The following is a 7430-nucleotide window of genomic DNA, read 5'->3' on the forward strand; positions in this document are numbered from 1 at the left end:
ACAGGAAGTTGTTCCTGTGGCACCTACATCAATTGAAATGGAAGCTTATGATAGTGATCATGAAACTTCGGATCAAGTCACTACCAAACCTCGTAGGACGACAAGGATGCATGCTACTTCAGAGTGATACGTAATCCTGTCTTGGAAGTCATGTTGCTAGACAACAATGAACCTACGAGCTATGGAGAAGCGATGATGGGCCCGGATTCCGATGAATGGCTCGAGGCCATAAAATCCGAGAGAGGATCCATGTATAAAACAAAGTATAGACTTTGGAAGAACTACTTGATGGTCGTAAGGCTGTTGGGTGCAGATGGATTTTAAAAGGAAGACGGACAATGATGGTAAGTGTCACCATTAAGAAAGCTCAACTTGTCGTTAAGATGTTTTCCGACAAGTTCAAGGAGTTGACTACGATGAGATTTTCTCACTCGTAGTGATGCTAAGAGTCTGTTGGAATTATATTAGCAGTTACTGCATTATTTATGAAATCTTGCAGATAGGATGTCAAAACATTGTTTCCTCGACGATTTTCTTGAGGAAAGGTTGTATGTGATACAACCAGAAGATTTTGTCAATCCTGAAAGATGCTAACAAGTATGCAAAGCTCCAGCAATCCTTCTAAGGACTGGAGTAAGCATCTCGGAGTTGGAATGTACGCTTTGATAAGATGATCAAAGATTTTGGGTTTATACAAAGTTTATGAGAAACTTGTATTTCCAAAGAAGTGAGTGGGATCACTATAGAATTTTTTGATGAGTATATGTTGTTAACATATTATTGATCAGAAATGATGTAGAATTTCTGGAAAGCATACAGGGTTATTTGCAAAAGTGTTTTTCAATGGAAAACCTGGATTAAACTACTTGGACATTGAGCATCAAGATCTATAAGGATAGATAAAAAAACGCTCAATAGTACTTTCAAATGAATGCATACCGTGACAGGATTTTGAAGGAGTTCAAAATAGATCAGCAAAGAAGGAGTTCTTGGCTGTGTTACAAGGTGTGAGTATTGAGTAAGACTCAAGACCTGACCACGGCAGAAGAGAGAGAAAGGACGAAGGTCGTCCCCTATGCTTTAGACGTAGGCTCTGCAGTATGCTATGCTGTGTACCGCACCTGAAGTGTGCCTTGCCATGAGTTAGTCAAGGGGTACAAGAGTGATCCAGGAATGGATCACATGACAGCGGTCGAACTTATCCTTAGTATCTAGTGGACTAAGGAGTTTTCTTGATTATGGAGGTGGTAAAAGAGTTCGTCGTAAGGGGTTACGTTGATGAAAACTTTGGCACTAATCCGGATGACTCTGAGTAGTAAACCGGATTCGTATAATAGAGCAGTTATTTGGAATAGCTCCAAGTAGTGCGTGGTACCTGCATCTACAAGATGACATAGAGATTTGTAAAGCACACACGGATCTGAAAGGTTCAGACTCGTTGACTAAAACCTCTCTCGTAAGCATGACATGATCAAACCCTAGAACTCATTGAGTGTTAATCACATGGTGATGTGAACTAGATTATTGACTCTAGTAAACTCTTGGGTATTAGTCACATGGCGATGTGAAGTTTGAGTGTTAATCACATGGTGATGTGAACTAGATTATTGACTCTAGTGCAAGTGGGAGACTGTTGGAAATATGCCCTAGAGGCAATAATAAAATGGTTATTATTATATTTCCTTGTTCATGATAATTGTCTATTGTTCATGCTATAATTGTATTAACTGGAAACCGTAATACATGTGTGAATACATAGACCACAACATGTTCCTAGTAAGCCTCTAGTTGACTAGCTCGTTGATCAATAGATGGTTATGGTTTCCTGACCATGGACATTGGATGTCATTGATAACGGGATCACATCATTAGGAGAATAATGTGATGGACAAGACCCAATCCTAAGCATAGCACAAGATCGTGTAGTTCGTTTGCTAAGAGCTTTTCTAATGTCAAGTATCATTTCCTTAGACCATGAGATTGTGCAACTCCCAGATACCGTAGGAATGCTTTGGGTGTACCAAACGTCACAACGTAGCTGGGTGGCTATAAAGGTGCACTACAGGTATCTCCGAAAGTGTCTATTGGGTTGGCACGAATCGAGACTGGGATTTGTCACTCCGTATGACGGAGAGGTATCTCTGGGCCCACTCGGTAATGCATCATCATAATGAGCTCAATGTGACTAAGGAGTTAGCCACGGGATCATGCGTTACGGTACGAGTAAAGTGACTTGCCGGTAACGAGATTGAACAAGGTATTGGGATACCGACGATCGAATCTCGGGCAAGTAACGTACCGATTGACAAAGGGAATTGTATACGGGATTGATTGAATCCTCGACATCGTGTATCATCTAATGAGATCATCGTGGAACATGTGGGAGCCAACATGGGTATCCAGATCCCGCTGTTGGTTATTGACCGGAGAGTCGTCTCGGTCATGTCTGCATGTCTCCCGAACCCGTAGGGTCTACACACTTAAGGTTCGGTGACGCTAGGGTTATAGAGATATCAGTATGCGGTAACCCGAAAGTTTTTCGGAGTCCCGGATGTCACGAGGAGTTCCGGAATGGTCCGGAGGTGAAGAATTGTATATAGGAAGTCCAGTTTCGGCCACCGGGAAAGTTTCGGGGGTCACCGGTATTGTACCGGGACCACCGGAAGGGTCCCGGGGGTCCACCGGGTGGGGCCACCTATCCCGGAGGGCCCCATGGGCTGAAGTGGGAGGGGAACCAGCCCCTGGTGGGCTGGTGCGCCCCCCTTGGGCCTCCCCCTGCGCCTAGGGTTGGAAACCCTAGGGGTGGGGGGCGCCCCACTTGGCTTGGGGGGCAAGCCACCCCCTTGGCCGCCGCCCCCCTTGGAGATTGGATCTCCTAGGGCCGGCGCCCCCCAGGGGCCCTATATAAAGAGGGGGGAGGGAGGGCAGCCGGACCCAAGCCCTGGCGCCTCCCTCTCCCTCCCGTGACACATCTCCCTCCTCCCGCAGCGCTTGGCGAAGCCCTGTTGGAATCCCGCTACTTCCACCACCACGCCGTCGTGCTGCTGGATCTCCATCAACCTCTCCTCCCCCCTTGCTGGATCAAGAAGGAGGAGACGTCGCTGCTCCGTACGTGTGTTGAACGCGGAGGTGCCGTCCGTTCGGCGCTAGGATCATCGGTGATTTGGATCACGACGAGTACGACTCCATCAACCCCGTTCTCTTGAACGCTTCCGCTCGCGATCTACAAGGGTATGTAGATGCACTCCTTCCCTCTCGTTGCTAGTAAACTCCATAGATTGATCTTGGTGATGCGTAAAAAATTTTGAATTATTGCTACGTTACCCAACAGATGCCAAGATTTACAGCAGCGTCGAGGAGACGGTAGAGGGGGTCGATGGCAATGATGAATAACAACGGTGAGAGTGGATCGGGATGTGCGCCACATCCCAGCCCCACAGAGCCCGCTTGGTCGGGATGTGCGCCACATCCCAGCCCCACATCCACCACACGAACGTCTTGGTGTGGCCACGCTCGAACGTGCGGTTGTCGAGCCGGTCGGTGCGACCGAAGTCGCCGAACGCCTCGTCCGCCCCCTCCAAGCTCTAGAACTACATAGGCAGGTTCTCAACGATGATGCGGACGTGGAGGGACAGCTTCAGGATGACCGCGTGGTCGTCCGGGTTCCAGGCGCGGACGAGGTACTTGCAGCCATCCACCTTGATGATGCCACGGCGGACCGCGTTGTCGCGGTGCGTCGGCAGGTCGAAGTGCACCAGGAAGGCTTCAGGGTGGTGGGCGGTGACATGAAGCTGGTGCGTCGGAGTGCGGAGCTGCTCGTCGATGGCCTTCCCCACCGCCATGGGGCTGGTGGCGTGAGCTCGATCCGCGGCTGTGAGGGTGACCGCGTGCTGCCGGAGGATGTACTCCGCGTGCTCCAGGGCCGGCGTGGCGACCACCATCTTGTTGCTGTCATGGGGCCACCTTGCCGGGTCGACGTGGGAGAAGCCAGCCATGTATGAAGCTCGGGGAAGAGGGTCCGTCACCGGGGGAGGGGTGGGTCGAAGCAGAGGCGGTCCCGCACCGACCACCCGCACAGGTGCCGGCCTGGAGCCTGCAGAGGCGGCCCCTCCTGGGCCGCGGAAGCGGCTGGGACACTCTTTGGCGAAGTGGCCTTGGCGCTCACAGGAGATGCATCGAAGAGGGTCACGGCAGTCTTTGCGCCGGTGGTGTTTGCTCAGGCAGCGGAAGCACTTCCCAGGGAAATGCCTTAAGAAGGCCTCGCGGCCAGGCGAGGGCATGAGGGCGCGCCCGCGGTCCGAGCGAGGAGCCCGCGAGTGCCTACTGTTGCCCGCCAGCTCCTTGCGGGCCCACCGGTTTTTGCGCGATTGGACCTGAACCCATCCCCCCGCCTCATCCAAAGAGGAAATATTGGCAAGGTTTGATGGCGCGACGACGATGGATTTAATGCGCGGAGCCCCGAAGGGGGGTCGAGGCATCAGATCTACCGGTCCGGAGGGTGGAGCGGCGTTGGAGGACTCACCCCGGAGCAGGAGACGCGACGGAAGAGCCGGACCTGGCAGCTGGCCGCCCGAGGAGAACTCGCTCGCGACCGGGGCACGCGAAGGATCGTCGGGCGCAGGGGTGCAGGAGCCGGACGCAGGGCTAGCGCTCCTACTGGAGCTCGGCCTACGGGCCCGAGCCATGAAGGCTGGTGGGTGGCCGCCGCGGCCGGAGTGGCACGCGGCGTGGGGGAGGAGCGAGCTCTCACTCTCTCTCTCAGCGCCAAGTTCCGCGAACTCCGCGTTGTTAGATGTCTAGTCGCGAACAATAATCTGTTTCTACTCTTCCTTCGTCTCGGTGGCGTTCTAATGGGCGGCATCGAGGAGTAGATGACTCGATCTTCTTGTTGATCTTCATATCCGATGAGATTTGTTTTCAATGGTCGATGCATGACACCTTCCTGGATAGTGTTGGCGTCGACTGTTGTAGTTGTGTTTGGTGTCTTGCAGTGAGGTGTATGGATGACGACAAGCAGCGACATTTCTCTTCTTCAACCACGTCGGATGAAGTTGACGGCGCTCGGATCTAGCGGACACAGGGAAGAACCCTGGTTGACGTGCCACAAAAGCCTCGGTCTTGTTGCTTGCGGCGGTCCGGTTCGAAAAGCATCCTTGTATGTGAAGGTGCTCCTCCAGATCTAGGTATGACAAGAACTCCCCTACTTCTTCAGTGTTGCCTCAACGACTATGGAAGACGATGGTGGGCGACATTTCGGCGTGGCACAAGATTCTCCTGAGGTGAAATTCTAGTTTTACTTCTTGTGAAGTCTTTGATGCAATATTGCAAGACATTTATGTGTCTCCTGTGGTGGCATAGTGTGTACTCTTTGTAATTGATAATTCAAGGCAGAGCCAGTGCTCAGATGAGCCTCGTGAACAATACCTTGATTTGAAATAGAAAAAAATGTTCAAAAAGTTTTGTGGTGCAAGATGTTTTTGTGCGTTAACTCCGTGCAAATTTTTGTGAAGTTTGGACATTCGAGGAGCTTATGAAGAAAAAGACAAAATCAGGCGTGAATAGTGCGATTTTTAAAAGTTTATTAGACATCCGAAATTTGTCCTTTTTGCCACGAGGTCCTCGAATGTTTAAACTTCACAAAAATTTGCACGGAGTTCACGCACAGGAGCATCTTGCACCACAAAAGAAAATTGACTTTTTTTGAACTTTTTTCTATGTCAAATCGAGGTACTGTTCACACCCGGGCTCATCTAAGCCCGGGCACCAAATCGCCGCACCCATTCATCTGTTTTCGCATGGTAGTTCTGCGAATTGGAAGTGGATTTCTTTTGAGTGAACAAAAACATTTGTTTGTTCCTACCCGACTGGGAAACGGTAGTTCACTCGGGTGACCTACATGGGGGAGGGTGAAAGAACATGCGGTGCCCCCATGTTTGGTTTTGGTAATTGATGACAATCTCTATGGACTAATGGTTGCCTTGAGTTATATTTGAAGGATTTGTCCATAGGCATTTCTTGAAGTCCATGTCATTTCTTGAAGTCCATGTGTTGGTTTCAAGGAGTTTATGTGGTGACCAAGGTGTTATTAAGGAATTATCCAAAGATTGGTCATGTGAGAGTAGAGCTTATTGCAAGCATGTCTTGAAGAAGAAGATTGTGTGATCATTCATGTTTATCTTCAAGACATCATCCAAATGAAGAGAGTTGGAAAGAGTCAAGGTTGATCAAGACTAAGTCAAGAGTGAATCAAGTTGATCAACACACAAAGCGCACAAGATGTACCGAGAGGGATCAAGCGATCCCATGGTGTGGTAAGCATTGTCAATTACGCTTTGTGTACTAACCCATGATCTTCGTGAGAGTTCTTTGTGGGGTTAGGTTGCGGTGTGCGAGTTCAAGTGAAGCATCATGAAGAGATCAAATGCTTGAAGCTTGCCGTCCATTGTGGCGACAATGGACTTGTGAAGATGTTGCGGTGTGCAAGTTCAAGTGAAGCATCATGAAGAGATCAAATGCTTGAAGCTTGCCATCCATTGTGGTGACAATGGACTTGTGAAGATGTGCGGAAGAGTGGCTCACCCATAGTGGAGTATGGGGGAGCAATCAACTAGTCTTCATCGAGCGAACACAACCAAGAAAGGTGGTCCAACTTGAGGGAGTCAAGATCGTCATCATCTAGCTCAAGTGGACCATGTGCAAGGCAAAGGTTTGCTCTTGATTGGTTTTCTATTTTACCGGTCTCATGATGGTAGTTGGGAGACCGGGTTATAGGATCGATGCCGTACTATCAAGGGGGGCTCTCGATGAGTAGCTTGATCGTATCGTTCATAGAGAGCTCAAACCATTGCATCCTTGCATCATCTTTGTTGGTTCTTGTTTGGTTCTTCTCTTTGTGAGTTTTGGAGCTTATGGTCATCTTGATGACGAGCTCGAGTTCATCGAAAACGGAGTTCACTCGCATCTTCTATGATGTTTTCGATGTTGGAGGTTATGCCGGTTCTTCTCGGTTGGAGGTTTCACTCCTCTATTTGTTGGCATACCTCCCCTGCCTCTTCTTATTATAACCAGTCGCTGTTTTGATGCTACTCGTCTTTCTCAATCCAACAAGCTTGAGTTTGCTCAATTCGGAGCTCATATGCAGAAGTTATGGCAGTTTTGGTTTCCTAGCGGTAGTACCGCGGGCCGGAGCGGTAGTACCGCTTGGGTGCTACAAGCGGTAGTACCGCTCTAGAGCGGTAGTACCGCTGGTGGCCCCAGCCGTAGTACCGCTACGGTCTCGTACTAGTACCGCCTCGATTCGAGGGGTCTTTTTCGTGTCGGGTTTTACGGTACTAGCCGCGGCAGTGGGGGCCGTAGTACCGCTCGTATGCGGTAGTACCGCCCTGCCACCGCGGTAGTACCGCTCTGGGCTCAGCGGCAGTACCGCGAGG

Source organism: Triticum aestivum, chromosome 5D, assembly GCF_018294505.1.
Source record: "Triticum aestivum cultivar Chinese Spring chromosome 5D, IWGSC CS RefSeq v2.1, whole genome shotgun sequence".
NCBI classification, from domain to species: domain Eukaryota; kingdom Viridiplantae; phylum Streptophyta; class Magnoliopsida; order Poales; family Poaceae; genus Triticum; species Triticum aestivum.